The sequence below is a fragment of the Notolepis coatsorum genome (assembly GCF_963971535.1).
Source record: "Notolepis coatsorum genome assembly, chromosome: 15".
NCBI classification, from domain to species: Eukaryota; Metazoa; Chordata; class Actinopteri; order Aulopiformes; family Paralepididae; genus Notolepis; species Notolepis coatsorum.
In genome coordinates this window covers 16,967,385-16,985,865 of record NC_140179.1, presented here as the reverse complement: position 1 = coordinate 16,985,865, position 18,481 = coordinate 16,967,385, and the positions used below count along the sequence as shown (strand labels likewise).

The window sequence follows — 18,481 nt, the reverse complement described above, 5'->3', positions numbered from 1 at the left end:
CTTCGCTCTTTTATTTGACAAACTCCCCCCAACCGGAAGTATTATTGTTGTTATCTTGTTGTAACCTATCTATGAGCGGAACAACTTGTGTCATCCGGTTCTGTGTTTTTGAGCTAAAGCTAATACAAATGTTGAGATTGTTGGTGAACAACTAACTTTAGGTTAGTTTTAACATTAGCTAACGTTAGATAAGAGCAGGGATTGACGCCGTTGTGCAAATGCAGCTACAGGCAATCGATGATGAGGAGGAAGAGCTGCTGATTTTAATCGGCAGGAGAGAGAGAGCGCGTCAAAGCTGTATATAATATTATATAATAGCCCTGTGGTGCGGTCGTAGGCACGACAGCGCAGCTCGAACTACCTGTTGTATTACATTTATTGCTGTTTAACTTGTCCCTGTGTCCAGTCCTTTTGGTCACTAGCCCCACCCGTTCATTGTAAACAATGATGCATGTAATTGTATTAACGTTACTGTGTGTTGTAGCTATGTTAATACATTCTGAATGGCATTAACGTTAGTTGGGTATGTTAGCTAGTATGATAGTCCAGACAAACAAAGCTATTTAGTTAGCTTGCTAGCTATCGTTGGTAATCAAATGTATTTAACGTTACCTCAGGATACCACTGTCATTGTATTTAGTTGGTTAGCTATTTAGCTAATGTTGATAGCATTGAATAGCATCAACGCTAGCTGGCTACAACGAATGCTCACAAGCTGGCATCGTAAAATGAACACCAGCCATGGGAATACCGTTTACTAAATTATGGAGGCTTTTTAATCGTCAAGGTAAGAGAGGATTTGTCATGATCAACTGAAGGCGTATGCTATGGAACAGTCTATGTGCTTGGCTACTGACCCAGCTTCTGGCCAGCAGGTGGTTTAAACTGACCAAGCCTCCGGTCAGCAGCTTTAAACTGACCCAGCCTCTGGCCAGCAGGTTTAAACTGACCCAGCCTCTGGACAGCAGGTGGGTTAAACTGACCAGCAGGTGGTTTTGCACGTTGTGTTACTCTTTGATGAGGAACGTGATGGTGGTCTCAGTTTTCCCACCCCCAGGAACAGCACTTGGCAGGCAAGACATCTGATTGGTTATTGATGCAGGGAGCTGATGTTTTTGGCCAATCAGATCAGTAGTATTATTGGGCAGCCAGTTCAGAAGCAGTTCAGTGTGGCAGTCAATTATACAGACTCCATTCTCACAGTTATACACAACTTTTAGTCTGGAAATTGTAAAAAAGAAAAGAAAAAAAAAGATTTATAATAATAATGGTCCATAATTTCCCGACCAATACATAAAACGTTCAGACTCAAAATCGTGTCGGCTGGGAAACACTGGTCTTCCAGGATTTGCGTTTCTGTGTTTTTGTTTTTATAGTATCGCTGGGAAGCTACGGTCCGACTCCCCTGACATGAAAACATAAAACATGTAATTCATATGGAGCGCCCCTTTCTACACACAAACACACGGAACACAGTCCACATGGGAACAAGAGAGACATCTGTTCTGTGGCGCTCCACAATAACCCACCACTTCTGTTCTGCATGAAGAGAGCCAAGTCAATATTTTGAGGCAGTTCATTCATTTAACTGATGCAAACACTGATGTATACAGGGCCCTTGAATATAATATACTGTGTATATATATATATATATTATAATAACTTTATTTTATAGCACTTTTCATACAGAAATTGCAGTTCAAAGTGCTTGACAACAGTCAAAAATACAGGCATAAGCTAGCATAAAAAAGATAGAGGTAGCAAGGTAAGGTAAATCAGTGTTTCACATTAGGATCTAGCATCCCAATAGGCCTTTCTGTTTACAGTTTCATTCAGTAATACAAATAATAAAAATTGTTTAAAATGATTCAGTTTAAGAATAGGCTAAAAATGATAAAAATAGAACGGACATACAACAGGGTATTTAACATACAACATACAATCAGTAAGAAGTAAAAAGTGTGATAAAATAGTAAAATCTTGAATTACAGCAGAGCAGTGCTCTTAAAATTACAGTGCATAGGAGATAGTGAGATACAATTTGCATAGAACCGACACATGAATTTGATAGGAAGTGTATAAAAGTAGTTATACAATGGCATGCAAATATCTTGATTCTGATTGGCTGAAACAGTCAGGTTAGCCGTTGTTATTTCGTATAACACACTCCATGTGACCCCAGATCCCTCCCACATGAATGAGTCTGAATGAGTCCGCCATAGATAGACAAATGGAAGTATGAATATCTTTTGAACGAATCCTCCAAAAAAGATAGTCAACTGGAATATGTTAGTTCGTTACACATATGTTGGATTATGTAATTAATTTGTCATGACCAGTGATGCCGGTAACGCGTTACTAAGTAACGCGTTATTGTAATCTGATTACTTTTCCCCGAAAATAGTAATCTAACGCGTTAATCTTTAAAAGCCAGTAATCTGATTGCAGTTACTTGTCCAAGTGGCTGTGCGTTACTATTTCGTTACCATCTCATCATAAATTCATAATGCAGGCGGAATGCAGTATTTTATTTCGTTTTCGACAGTCAAAAATACATTTTGAGCTGTTTTTCTTATTATTATTATGGAGTGACGTGGTGTGGCAGTGAAAGGGTTACACAAGAATGTGTCCCGCGGCGTGACTGGACTCTCTGTCTGTGAGTGACTCTGCTTTGGCCCAATCACATTCCCCATCCACAGTCTGCGAATCAGAGGCAGAGTAGGGCGGGTCTTCACAGCACGTCATGTGACATATGCGCCAATCGTGTGACAGCAGGGCTCCGTTGTTATGTTCGTCTGAGAATTCCACCCCAAAACGCTTGTCTAAACGAAGTGAAACCGCAAGAAGACGTTTTGCGGTTTCTGTTCAGACTTCCACTCCAAAACGCTCGTTTAAACGTAGCCTCAGTCAAAATACTGTCTACCGCTAAAAACAGCACATCCAATTGCATTGAAAGCATCTGGAATCACAACACTAGCCGACGCTTCGACTAGGTACAGGAGAACTCGGAGGCCAGCCAAACAGCAAAAGAGAGATTGATTGATTGATTGATTGATTGAAAACTTTATTAACAGATTGCAGAATGGGTACAATACAGTACAGCTCAATACACACAATTGTTAAGGGGATGCAGACCAGAGAAAGATTGTTTCTTTCCCTATTGATTAATGTATATTTGATGGTGGCAGAGCAAAAGCTCTTATTTGCCAGATTTACAGTTAATTTACATGTTAAAGAGAGACTGATTGTATGTTTATAGAGAGACATTTATAAAAACAATTTAATAGTTACAGTTGATATAATTGAATAGTTCAGCCTGCATTTGTTAGATGTGAATAGATACACTGGTTTTGTACAACCACTGGCTGGCTGCTCTAATGCTGTGAGCATCATAGACTGTTGCTTTACCATACTTGATGGTACAGAAGCTGAAGCACTAGTTTAACAATTTACGTTATGTGCAGAGAAACAAGTTAAAAACAATTTATGCATTTTCAATAAAGCGTTTAAAAAAAACTGTTGGGGGAACGACGACGACTTCGTAACCTAGTTACTTTCAAAGTAACTAAGTTACTCTGATAATCAAGTAATCAGTAAAGTAACTTGGATTACTTTTTAAAGGAGTAATCAGTAATCAGTAATCGGATTACTTTTACAAGTAATCTGTGGCATCACTGGTCATGACCCATTGTGAAACAAAATAAAAATCACAGACTAAAAAAAGAAAAAAAAAGAAATGGCCATCGATTTTTATTTTTATTTTTTTTCAGTCTTGGATCTACTATTGGATCTACTTTCTCTGTGGATGGTTTTGTGAAAAAAATCTCCATTATGCTTCAATTACTGTGTTTATTGTATAGCAATAAGGTTGGGTGAATTCGGCCATTGTATAAAAGCATTACATCACTTGAAGTCGTGTGTTATACTCATTAGATCACGCTTAGGGGGGCCTAACAACCACCCCTAGGCATGATCTAATGAGTATAACACACTCCTGCACGTGACGTAATGCTTAAGTAGGGTAAGAATAGTGCAGGTAAAGCACAATTTGTGTCAGGATATCCCTGATGTTTCATTTAAATGCCTGAGCAAAGAGATAGGTTTTAAGCTGTCTTTTGAAGATGTCTAGTGAGTTGGCTTCCCTGATGTTTTGGGGTAGTTTGTTCCACAGTTTTGGGGCATAGTTGATAAAGGCTGCATTACCAATCCTCTTTTGACTGTTTCTGGGAGCCTCTAGTAGCCCAGCAGCGGAGGAGCCTCTAGCCGTCCAGCAGCTGAGGACCGCAGTGTTCTTGTGTATATCAGTGTATATGCTTGGGCTGGATTCTTTGTTCATCAGGATGCTGTTAAACTGCCATATCGAGGAGGTCGCTTTTCAGCGTCATTGAAATTGAGAGCATTGGAATGTAAACTAAGTACCTTTTACAACACTGAAGTACTGGATGTAACCCAGGTTTCAGATTCATAACTATTTAGTTATAGGAACATAAATAGTTAATGCCATTGAATAAGAACATAAATAGTTAATGCTATTGTGTAAGAACATAAATAGTTATATATTCGTACTGGCCAATCGCGTCTCGCTCTTCGCCATACTGAGATATACCTCATCTCCAGTACCTACTGTACTTCATTAACGAAAACAATGCACCCATGCACTTGACCAGGCCCCGCCCCAGTGTCCCCTATAAGACACCGGACATGGTCACACTCGCCCTTCCTCTTTTTCGTTTTCCATCATGGACGTGCAGTGCATTCCATGAACTAGCTGTTGATGAAATGCAGAGAGAAATTGAACAATGTTGGGTTTTCGCCGGAGATTTGCCAGCCCCTGGAATCTTCTCGTCACATTGTCCTGGGGTTTCCTCGTCTTCTGACAGCGGATCGAGGGACGTCGCGCAGCGGCTAGCTGTCGTGGCTAGGTCACGCCCAGGTAGGGTCTGCGCCACTAGGCATAACAATGCTGGCGTTAGTGATACTGCTCGTTGTCCCGTGAGACAACCGAGTTGTGTATTGGCGGAGGAGGGAAGATTGGTTGGTGGAGGGAAGATCGGGATGTGAATACACATCCTTCAGGTCTATGGAGGTGAACCAGTCTCCCACCTGACAGCGCTTAACAGGTGGATGACGGTCAACATTCTGAACCTTCCATGGGACAGGTCCAGTATGGGTCTGACACCCCCCCCCCCGATTCCTCGGTCACCAGAGAATATCGGGAGGAAACGCCGCTCATCGCGTCCTCCCATGGGACCACGACGACGGCCTGCTTCGCCGCCAGAGAACGAATCTCCTCGGCCAGGGCTGTCACTGCCGCGGACTCTGACAATAGTCTGTACCAAACCCAAAAACGGAGGGCGGGGGTGTGTAAACTGTAACACAAGCGCCGCCCTCAGCGTTCTCTCCATCCACACCAACATATGGCTACTACTGCAGCCATACGTGGTAAAAATTCCAAAGCGCCCCCGCGGCCAACTGCCGCTGGTCCGCTAGGTGGCCCAGTCCCTCCCGCTCTGCGTTGTCAACCCTGGTCTCACCAACCGCGCAAGCAGGGTGTCCCGCTGAGCCGGGATATCGCACCCTGACTCTACCAACGAGGCAATCGCACCCAAGGGGAGGACCCCGACAGAAGGGGCTGATACGGGGGGAGCGGCCATCACCCCTGGAGACATAGGCTCCCCCGCTGAGCATCTTCCCAGCTTAGTTTGCTGAGGACAGCCTGCTCTGCAGCTGGACATGCATGGTGTGTGGTCCTCACACTGCCCGATAGGGTGGGTCTCTACACACCGTAGCCCTGTAGTGATATTACTACCACCCAAATTACGCGTAACGTAATACCCGGCCTGGCGAGGGCGGGGCTGGGGGGAACCCATGCTGCGACCTCCTGGGACTAGAGTTCCCCCGCTGATAACACTTTTTAGATACAGGGAACCCTGCTCCGTCGACAGATACAACACCAGGCTCACCAAACACAGACGCAGGACGTGTGGTGTGGGAGCCGCTTGACAGCACAGCATTCTCATAGACAGACCCAGGCCTAGCTAGCAACTGGGTGTCAGCCCCTGTCTCCATGAGACGCAAAATGTGGGGCCGCTTGCGCTTCACTGGAAGAACGCGGCCTGCAGCCAAAGGGGACAAATCAGAGCCCTGAGTTCCGTAGCGTAGCGGGGGGGAGTAACCGGTGAGCGTGCTAGACACAGCTAGATGGTAATGGTTTTTTAGGGCGTGCCCATCTAATATAGCCGATCCCTCGTCCTGACAAGAGCTGTCGGCCTTGTGACTGGGGCTATATTTCACACTATATTTCCCAGCCTGAATTATTTCCCCAGTCCGGCCCTGCTTATGTGAGAGTGTGTGTGTGTGTGTGTGTGTGTGTGTGTGTGTGTGTGTGTGTGTGTGTGTGTGTGTGTGTGTGAATGTGTGGGAGAGAGAGAATGAAGGACAATTGCTTGCTGTGTGAGAGAGAGAGAGAGAGAGAGAGAGAGAGAGAGAGAGAGAGAGAGAGAAAGAGAGAGAGAATTAAGTACATTTGCTGAAATACAGTTGTTCTTCATTTTCTCACTTGCTATGTGAGAATGTTAGTTATTATGTTCTCAATGTCCCTTGCATTGTATGAGTTGTGTGGAAGAGTTTGCTAGTTCTAGTGCTACCCCTTTGTAAAAAAAAAATTACAATGGTCCAGCACTCTGCAGCTCGGTTCCTTACCGGCACCAGAAAGAGAGAGCACATCACACCAGTCCTAGCCTCCCTACACTGGCTCCCAGTCCCACTTAGAATAGACTTCAAAATCCTCCTCCTCACCTTTAAGGCACTATCGGGTGCAGAACCCCTATACATCACCGAGCTCATCACCCCCTACGCAGCACCCAGGTCACTAAGATCCTCCAACCAGGCTCGGCTGGTCCCCCCCCGCACCAGACTCAAAAAGAGAGGCGATCGCTCCTTCAAGGCCGTGGCCCCCAAGCTATGGAACCAGCTCCCCCTGGAGATCCAATCTGCCCCCTCGCTGGAGACATTTAAGGCCCGTCTAAAAACCCACTTCTATTCCCTGGCCTTCAATAAACCCTGATTCTCCCACACCCTAACTCACACACTCCCATGTAATTTTATCCTGCCCCCTCCCTCTTGTATCTCTTCTTATGCTCCTCTGTCCCCTGTGTGCTACTGTACTTTGTGTTCCCCTATCTGTGTGTTGTCCTACTGTCCTATTCTCTGAATGTACTGTCTTGTCCTTGTGTATTTTATATTAGGACATTGATTTTAAGCTTTGATTGTACAGCACTTTGGTTGGCTCTTGTGCTTTTAAATGTGCTATATAAATAAATTACTTGACTTGACTTGACTACATTGTGGCTGTGTCTGACAAAAGTTAACAATAAATAATGGTATTAGGGATACATTTGCCTCCTGCGTGAACTGTGCATAGCTGAATAGACTGTATTTTAACGTCGGTCATATGGTGGTACTTGGAGAGCCAGCTACGTTCTCAGGTGGTACTTGGTGTAAAAAGTTTGAGAACCACTGGGCTAGAGGATGAACTAAAATATTGTGAAAACATAAATCAATTCAAATCTAGAGTAAAAAAAACAGAAGGTACAGAAGGGAAAAGGAGCTTTAATTGCATATTATTTTTTTTTTAAATACGTATGATACTGTATTAGGGCTGCAACGATTAGTCGATTATGAAAAATCGTCGACGAGATATTGTTGCGTCGATTAGTCATTTTTGCACTACCTATCTTTGTGAAAGTGGCTTCTCAGCTCTGGTCCAGCCAGCTGAAGACTTCTTAGCTTAACATAACAGACCGACAGTAAGTTTGGGGGAACTAATGAGATAACTGGGGATGTTGTTTGGTCCTGACAAGAGTCTCAAAGCAACTCTGAGGTCATGCTCAATGTCCAATCTGTTCCTCTGCTCTGTCTTCAGCTGGACCAGAGCTGAGAAGCCACTTTCACAAATTCACAAAGATAGGTAGTTAAAAAAAATAATATATATATAGGCCTATATATATATATATATATATATATATTTTTTTTTAATAGTTGTTTTTCTATTAGTCGACTAATGGAAAAAATAATCGACAGATTAGTCGACTACCAAAATAGTCATTAGTTGCAGCCCTATACTGTATTGTACGCTATATCATATCACATTATATAATCATATTATAATTTGGTGATTTATGGAATGACCGTTGTTATGTGTCCAAAGCCCGAAATAAAAAATAACTGAACTGAACTGAACTGAACTGCCCCCTCCTCTACTCCCTCTTCACCCACGACTGAATCATGGCACCAACACCATTATCACGTTTGCAGACGACACAGCAGTGGTGGACTTCCTCAGTCTGTAGGGAGGAGGTCCAGCCCCTGGCTGCGTGGTGCGCTGACACCAAGAAAAGCAAGGAGCTCATCGTGGACTTCAGGAAGACCAGAGCCAGCGCACACACCCCTGTCCAGATCAACGGGACAGAGGTTGAGCGTGTCTCCAGTTTCAAATTCCTGGGAGTCCACATCTCCGAGAACCTCTCTTGGAACCTCAATCAGTGGCGTAGCGGAGGCCCCCGCACCGGTGCGGAGGACCCCCGGAGCTTAGGAGGCCCCACCCCCACTGTAGGCTATCCTCTTAGATTTGGTAACGGGAACAGGGGGCGGGGCCCCTCCCCTTCTATGTTGCTAGGCACCCCGTCATGTGTATCATTCTTTATTTTTTATTTTATTTTTTCCCTCCTTTTTCCTCAGTTTTTCTCCCATCCCAATGTTAGTCGTTATTAGGGGTGGGACGATACATCGATCCAGATCGATATATCGATCTATTATCAATAATCAAATAGGATCGATGCCACGTAAAAAGATCGATTCATATTGCGATACTCTTATTTTGAAAAGCCGGCGACGGCGACGTCATCGCCCCGCGCCCAGTGTTGTGAAACTCTGTTTAACATCAACAGCACACAGCGTCACTAGAGCAAGACTATTGTGCCTATTCTGTGACCCAAAACATGTCCCTGCTGTTTTATTCCGCAACGGGTCCAATGCATCTAACCTGCTTTGCAATCCTTGCCACTCCATTATGCCCACGTCGCGTTAAAGATCGAAGATAACGTTACATTAGCGTAAGCTAATAAGCTAACCCAGAGCCATAGGCAGAGAGAAGTGGGGACTGGGAAGGAGGGTGCATTCTCGGGATAGCCCCACTAACAGGATCTGGACGGCTTTTCCAGCCAAAATACAGCTATGTGACAGTGAATAGGATATTAATATCGAGAAAAAAAAGAACAGGAGGTCTATTTGTATTAAAAACAATAGATTGGTTTTCATTTAAATGTCTGGAAGAGCTCAAAAATAAAAATGTCAAATGATATTTCCATTGCCTTTTTTTGTTGATTTAAATGTTACTGATTGTGTTAAATGGGCATATAATATCGTCTCATATCGATCGCAGGCACCTGAATCGAATCGTATCGTATCGTATCGTGGCAGACTGTGTGATATCGGATAATATCGTATCGTTGTCCAAAGAATCGATATCGTATCGTATCGTGATGAAACTGGTGATTCCCACCCCTAGTCGTTATGCCAATTCCCAATCCCCTTCCTGGTCGCTGCGCACCTACCCCCTACGGTCGGTCTGGTCTTCTTTTCACCTGGCAGCGCGGACTCTCACTGAGGGTGTAACGTGTGGAAGAATCACACTACCCCCCTTAGATCCTTTTCCTCGCTGAGCAGGCCAGGGTTTCCGTTAGCCGGTAATTACCGGTATTTGACCGGCAAAATCTGTTGAAGTCCGACATATTTAATCTCTCCGGTCATAATGTCCGGTGAAAATAATTCCCTCTAAGCACAATTTGATTATTTGAATTGTATTAAAATAGGCTAAAATTAAATAGCCTATGCGATGAACGAAACAATCATTACATTTGTTTCATCGTTGCTTCACCAAGCAGGTCTAATAATGACAACGCTGTTGTCAGCGAGAGCTTAGTGCTGGGTTTGCAAGAAGCATGCAGCAGCAGGGGAGCTCCAGTAGCTCACCGCATATCTCGGCGCTATTTCTGCGTCGGGGAAAACCGTGCTGCGTCACGGATCTGGTGGACTCCGAGTTCGATTCCCGGACCCGCCGTCATTTGCCAGAATGTCTTCCCCTGATCTATATCCCGTTTCACCCTGTATCTGTCGGTCATGCTTGACCAGAAAAGCGATAAACGCAAAAAAATAGTTTAAAAAAAAAAGAAGCATGCAGCTGCAGAGCCACAGAACCCACCAGCCTTGCCGGCACAGTGCAGTACTCCAATTCAGCCATTGGCAATTTAGCTGTTGGGTGGGGGGCGCTGCTGAGCGGTCCCCAGACCGGACCTGAAAACACTGCTGCTCTGCGGGTCTGCAGCTGCATGCTTCTCGCAAATCTAGCAGCAAGCTCCCGCTGACAACATTATTAGACCTGCTTGGTGAAGCAACGATGAAACAAATGTAATGATTGTTTCGTTCATCGCATAGGCTATTTAATTTTAGCCTATTTTAATACAATTCAAATAATCAAATTGTGCTTAGAGGGAATTATTTTCACCGGACATTATGACCAGCACCAAGTCGTTGGGAGGTGGAGATATACATCACGCAAACCCACGATAATGTTGCCGTCTCTCTCTGCCAAATTTCTCAGTTCTTCGCTTGATATAATTAATACAAATGTCCAATATAACGGAATTCGTTAGCTCATAAAAATGTGATTATAACAGACTGCTGTTTATTAATGTCGGGCAGACTGCCCACCGACACCTCAAGTCGGCAGCAGCACGAAGTCTCGAGGGACTTATTTTATTTGGAATATATTAATGACTGTATATACGCAAAAATAGCCTAGTTTTAAGTTAAAATATTATAAATGCCTTGAGGATGTCATTCTTTATATACAGTAGGCCTATCAATTGTTTTTAAGCTCAATAAACTCTGACCGGAATTGATCCCATTTGTCCGGTAGATTGAACCGGACACTCAGACCTGCAAAAAAAAATTCTAACGGAAACCCTGGAGCAGGCGCCCCGACCGAACTGTAGGAGTCGCTGTTTACAACAACCAGGACCCACCCACCAGCTTTCCCACCCCTAACACTGCCAATTGTGTTAGTATGAACGACCAGCCAAGCTGGTAGCAATGCCGAGAGCTGGGCTCGAACCCAGCATCTCCTGCACTAGTGGCGAGCGCCTTGCCCACTGCGCCACTTAGCCGCCCTATGTGTATCATTCTAATAATTATTTGCTTACCTGCGATGGGACTAGCCGGCTGATAACTAATGTTCATTGCTCAGAACAGAACAGAAGCGGACAGTGCAGGTTAGCCTTCGGGAGAGGTGTTAGTAGGACAATGCCTAGGCTCAGTGCCGTCTGGGAGAAATGCGAGGCCCTGCTGCCCGAGGCTGGGTGTATACACAGTCAACGTATTCTTTTTTTTTTTTTTTTTTTTTTTCCCCCTCCATTTTCCTCCGATTTTCTCCCATCCCAATGTTAGTCGTATGCCAATTCCCAATCCCTTCCTGGTCGCTGCGCACTTACCCCCCACAGTCAGATCATCTGGGAGAGTGGAGGCTACCACGTGCTTCCTCCGACACACGTCCAGCCAATCACCGCTTCTTTTCACCTGGCAGCGCGGATCCTCCCTGAGAGGGCGTAGCGTGTGGAAGGATCACACTATCCCACTCAGGTCCTATCCGCGCTTAGCAGGCGCCCCGACCGAACTGTAGGAGTAGCTGTTTACAATGACCCGGACTCACCCCGCCAGCTTCTCCCACCCTCTAATACTGCCAATTGTATTAGTGTGAACGGCCAGCCAGGCTGGTGACAACCCCGGAGCTGTGCAGTCAACGTATTCTTAAATAATAGCGCTTGACTTCTATTTTATACTTACTATACTTATTTTATACTTATCTATTTTTATCTAGCACAATCTTTGGAGCAAAACAGAAAGAAGCATTTTATATAAAACTTTTAGTATTCTGTACTTCTGTATGATATACTAATAAAGAAACTTGAAACTATGCACGTCAGAGCTTCGGCAAAACCACAAGGTACGAATACTTAATTAGGTACAGTACAACTATCACCATTGCCAATGCCATAAATCAACATATGATCAGTCAATGCAGCCACGTTTCCAATAGCGCCTACACAAACATGCACGCACGCGCTCTCTCTCTCTCTCTCTCTCTCTCTCTCTCTCTCTCTCTCTCTCTCTCTCTCTCTCTCTCTCTCTCTCTCTCTCTCTCTCTCTCTCTCTCTCTCTCTCTCTCTCTCTCTCGGGAGCAGCATATCACTGTAATATCTTTGTGCATGCTCCCTCCCATGCGCACTAGGATCAGACCTAGTATACAGTATATACCAAGAATAACTTCTGCATATTGTTAAAAGAGCCAAGGCTGGCTTGCGTAAATTAAACATAGACTTACCAAGAGTTGAAGGGGGCGAGATATTCAGCTGTCCACAAGCCTTAATCCACTTTAAAACAATTAAATAAAGTGTTTCATGTCCTTTACTCCAGTAACAGTCCATGGGCATGTTGTATCTGTCCCCTTCGTTTTAAAAAGCAGGAATGGAAAGCAAAATACGGCATTTACATAATGTTCCTAGTTTATCTGCCACACTTACACAATGTAGCTAACGCTAGCTAGCTTGGAAACAGAATTTGTCGCTTGTGATAGGCAAGTTCAAGTATTATTTTACGTAGGCTTACAGTCCAGATAGTGGAAATTTACCCGGGAAGCGCGCAGAAGTGCATCTGCAGAGCCGCAGAGCCCGGAACAAGTCAGACACATTCACGTGTCTACAATATTCTACAAACGTGTCTAATGTGAAATATATAAACATGTAAGCAAAACTAGATTTTCGGTCTGTGATGGAAAGTGATTGTTAAATAACATTATATTTATTTTTATATAATCTTTTTTTTTTTTAAGTAAATCAAATAAAAAAGAATTCTTCTTCTCGCGAGGCCCTGTGCAGTTGCACTGCTTGCACGCCCCTAGTGGCGGCCCTGCCTAGGCTAACCGGCACTGTCCGCTTCCATTCATTGTGCTAAGCTAGGCTAACGTGGAGCCAGATAGCTTTCTACTGAACGCACAGAGAGGAAACTGGTATCCATCTTCTTGTCTCTCTCTGGAGAAGACGGTAAACTAATTTCCCAAAATGTTGGCGTGTTCCTTTAACTACCTATGTACCTCATACTATAGTTTACCCATATAACTCTGTATGATAGCATGTACAATAGTGCTGTATATACTGTATATACATTTATATATTTATATTTACCGCATACCGACAGTGAGTCCAGCTCTTTTCATTTTCCGCAGTTCCTGAGTGAACCAGGGGGCAGAGCGTTCAAAATTGACCTCACATGTCTCGACAGGGGCATGAAGGTCAAAAACACTGCTCAGGGATGAGTTGTAGTGCTCCACTAGTTCATCCATTGTTGCAGAGGCTGGGCAGGTGATGCGTTGGTGGTCATGGTGGCTGGGTCGATGGATTTCCAATTTCGGAAGGACATGACGTTTTTGTCTAGTAGAGGGCAGCATCGATGTCAGGGTCGTTGAGACCATAGATATATATAGAACACTAGATAGCTTAAGGCGGAGTCACCAGCGTCACTGAACCGCCGCCATCTTGCCCAGGTCAGCCTCGAGTGAGAGTGAGTGAGCTGCACAGACAAAAACTCATAACTCGCTGAAATATTGACGGATTTACAAACGGGTTGGTTTGCTATAAACATCAAAGATGTAGTTATGATACTGCATACTTATAAAAAAAAATAAAGATGTTTTTTTTACAAACCACTTGAATCATAGCCACGTTAATAATGCTTGTAATAAACCAAACCGTTTGTAAATCCGTCAATATTTCAGCGAGTTATGAGTATTTTTGTCTGTGCAGCTCACTCACTCTCACTCAAGGCTGACCTGGGCAAGATGGCGGCGGTTCAGTGACGTCGCTCTCCATTGGCCGGCAGCGCGGGTAAGCTATCTAGTGTTCTATATATATCTATGGTTGAGACCACCTCATGGTCGGACACACCCAGGTCATAGACCTCTACGCTATTTAAGGGGGCTGATGTAATGACCAGATCTAGGGTGTGGCCCCTGTTGTGCGTGGGAACCTCAACATGCTGTATGATTTAATCACCTGTACATTGTATTGTACATTGTATTGTACTGTGTACATCTATTACATTTGCACTCTGGTTGGATGCCAAACTTATTTTCATTGTACTGTCCTTGTCGTGGTACTGTACTTGTGCTATATGATGACAATACATTTGAATCTAATCTACTAGTAAACTAGCGACCACTGCTGTCCTTGTCATCTGCTGTCAACACCAGTGTTCCTCCCAGGCGCTGCTGTCAACACCACTGTTCCTCCCAGGTGTCAGGCTGCTTGACTTCCACAGACTGATTCTGCCACTGTGTCGCTAAGCTAGTCAAGTCAAGTCAAGTCAAGTAAAGAGTTTTATTTGTCACGGCATACAAGCATACAGTGAAATGCGGGGGGGTCTTGCCCGCAACGATTGTGCAATAATACAAGTAATAAGAATAGGATGAGAATAAGACATTTGTGCAATAATACAAGTAATAAGAATAAGACATAACAGGTATATGTACATAACGTTTACAAAAAGCATGGTAAGACATGCTAAGGTCCTGCGATAGTGCAATACACTGTTAGCTACGGATGAGGCACTGGGTCTTATGTACACTACTATACAATACAATGCTATACTATACAATCTACAGTTATACTATGTGTCCTTATGCTAGCTTGCTATATCCATCTGTTTACTATACAAGAACCACTCCCGTTCTTGTTTTTAAAGTGACCTTTCATTGTGTAAAGTGACCGTTGAGTGTGAGCGTGTGCAGCATGTGTGTGTGTGTGTACCATCAGAGGGTTCAGGCTCTTACTGACTCAAACACAAGTGATTTAGCACATTTGGCTGTAGACATTGTTTATGCATTGTCTATCTCTGTCTGTCTATCCGTCTATCTACCTACCTACCTACCTACCTACCGACCGACCGACCGACCGACCGACCGACCGACCGACCGATCTATCTATCTATCTATCTATCTATCTATCTATCTATCTATCTATCTATCTATCTATCTATCTATCTATCTATCTATCTATCTATCTATCTATCTATCTATCTATCTATCTATCTATCTATCTATCTATCTATCTATCTACCTACCTACCTACCTACCTACCTACCTACCTACCTACCTACCTACCTACCTATCCATTTATTCATCATAATTATTTCCCTGGTCATGGTATATAAATGAGAGAGAGAGAGAGAGAGAGAGAGAGAGAGAGAGAGAGAGAGAGAGAGAGAGAGAGAGAGAGAGAGCAGGCTGTGGGGTCAGAGAGAGAGAGAGAGAGAGAGAGAGAGAGAGAGAGAGAGAGAGAGAGAGAGAGAGAGCAGGCTGTGAGGTCAGAGAGAGAGAGCAGGTGGCAGGAGCGCACACACACACACACACACATGCAGAAATGGAAACAAAGTAGCCCCCTGGCAGACCTTGGGAGGGAAGTGGAGGGGGGTGTCGCCCTGACACTCTTTGATTGGCGTATGGGTGGGAGGGACCGGAGGTGGGGTGTCAGTCTCTCCATTGAGGGGGGATGTTGGGAGTACATTGGTCCTCACTGAGGGTGGTGCTGGGAGTGGGGCTGGGAGGGTGGTTAGGCCGCCCACTAGGCAGAAAGAGTCAGCAGGTGAGCTACGCAATCATCTACAAACAAACAGTGAAAAAACCATTTGTTTTAGATAAGATATAGATTACAAAATACCTTAAAACTGCACTATAATTATACTATCAATGCACTTTGCTACCAAATTATCTACCTTGCCTATATTACTTCCTACTATACTAATATGTTTACTACTATGCACTCAACACTGCAGCACCCAAGTTCAACACAGTTTGATGAACATGTTACTCAGCTGATAGAGTCGTACCCTTCCTGCTGACCTCAGCTAAATGACTAAATGTAAAATGTAGTTGTGGGAGAGGAATCTGAACCCTTGGTAAAGTATAAAAAAAAATTAAAAAGATTTATAATAATAAAGTAGCCTATTTTATAACTAAATAAATAAACAGACACGGAATCAGTTGATTCCGCCTGATATCTGCCTTGAATTTTGGAATGTAAAAATCTCTTTTGATTTAAAGGGATATTTCACTTTAGTAGAACTTGTCAAGTTCAAGTCTTACCTCAATCTAAAGTCATCCACTAGTAAACTAGTGACCACTGCTGTCAACACCACTGTTCCTCCCAGCTGTCAGGCTCCCAGCGGCATGGTCATGCTGGACCTACAAAAGGCCTTCGACACTGTCAATCACTCCATTCTGTTTGACAAGCTAAAAGCAATTGGTTTTGATAGTTTATCAGTGAGCTGGATAAAATCCTACCTGGAGGGGAGAGAACAAATGGTAGAGGTAAACGGTACTCTATCCCCCCCCCTCACAGTGAGCTGTGGTGTTCCACAAGGAAGCATACTAGGACCGCTACTCTTCCTAATTTATGCAAATGACATGTCATCAGCCTGTGACTGCAACTTGTTCCTGTTTGCGGACGACTCAGCCCTGCTGGTCTCTGACAAGAACAAGTTGCAGTAGGGCTGGGCGATATAACGATAACGATAAATATCGCGATATATTTTAATAATCGATATCGAATATCGAAATTTAAAAAAAAATCGAAAAATCGTTTTTTTTTTTTTTTTTTTTTTTACCTGCAACAGGGCAGTTTGGACAGAGACAGTGGACAGACTTGTCTTTCTTGCCTGCAACTTAAAGTAATGGCTTTGCTTGTCCAAATGACAATACTGACCAAATTCAGATTTCTTTTTCTCTTGTCCATTTATTTTGTTTGCTTTCTAATTTAAAATACATTTTGAAACCGTCTGTACACAGTAGGCTATGTGTGCTAGCAGAACTAGACTCCAGTCACGAGTCACAGTGCACATGTGCGGTGGTTTGTCCACCAAAAAAGCGCCAAAAGATCGAAAATAAACTAGCAGAGCCAGAACTGTTCAACTCCTCTAGAGCCACAGCCAGCAGAGAAGCCGGTTTACTTTAGCTTTTAAACCAGCTGCAGCCTGAGAACTGGAGTGTGAGGGGATGTAACACTAAAGATGGCGGCAATGACAAAGAATTGCTGCAAAAGAAACATACATCTGTTGTTAAAAAAAAAAAAAAAAAAAAAAAAAATTTTTTATACTTATAACAATTCGATAATTATCGATATCGAGAAATAAAATAAAATTATCATATCGTTATCGCGATATGATTTTTTTCCATATCGCCCAGCCCTAAGTTGCAGGTTGAAAAAACCCTCAGCTCAGAACTAGGCAAAATCTGCATATGGCTCGCTGATAACAAACTATCATTACACATGGGCAAAACAGAGTCCATTCTCTTCGGTTCAAATAACAAACTCAGCAAGACCGACGGCTTCTCAGTTACAGTGGGTGACAATATTGTCACAAGGAAAGACGAAATTACCTACCTGGGTTCCATCCTAGAGGCAAATCTTTCCTGTGACAAAATGGCATCCAATGTAATAAAAAAAAGTCAACCAACAAACTAGATTCTTGTACCGGATCTCCTCTCTGGTAAACAAGAATACCCTGAAGACTCTGGCAGGAGCACTCATTCAAGGGTACTACGACTATGCGTGCACCTCATGGTACCAAAGCACCTCAAAGGCGCTAAAAACAAGATTACAAACATCACAAAACAAACTGGTCAGACTACTACTTGACCTTACCCCCAGAACCCACCTCACCCCTGCCCACTTTGACAACCTAGGATGGCTTAGAGTAGACGACAGAGTACAGCAACTTGCAATGGGCCTCGTCTACAAGATACACTATACGACTAAGGTACCCATGTACATGTCAAAATACTTCCCAAAGGTCAGTGAATACCACAACCACTACACCAGAGGAAGCTCAACAAATCATGTTAAACCCAGATTCGGCTCAAACAAGGGACTAAACACATTTAGCAATTATGCCACAACAATGTGGAACGCCCTACCCAAAGCTGTAAAGGAATGTGAATCCCTACCCACATTCAAAACCGCTCTTAAAGAGCACCTACGGGAGGCTGCAATTAGAAACTGGCCACCGTAAATGCCCAAAACCCCCACCACCTCCTAATAGACAGTCCCCTCCCCACCGCATGTATATATTCCCTCCCCGCCGTATGTATATTTCTCTCCCACCCACCCACCCCCTCCTAATGTACAGTCCCATCCCCATCATATGTATATACTCTGTCAGGATCTAGGGGTAACAGTACTGTATATTTGAATACCGTTTATGTCACAAATGTATCAGTACTAAATACCTATATGTCATGTATGTTGTGTATGTCATAAATGTCTATATGAATTGAAAATGGGGGACCCTGATGGAAACAAGACAAACGTCTTTC

The 18,481-nt window shown here is 43.7% G+C and overlaps 1 protein-coding gene across 1 annotated transcript in view; it reads right to left on the bottom strand.

Annotated features, from left to right (window-relative positions):
* slc6a16a (solute carrier family 6 member 16a) overlaps window positions 1-18,481 on the bottom strand; it is a gene marked incomplete at its 3' end in the record, with an annotated part of 86,136 nt that overhangs the window by 55,145 nt on the left and 12,510 nt on the right. The window lies entirely within an intron of this gene.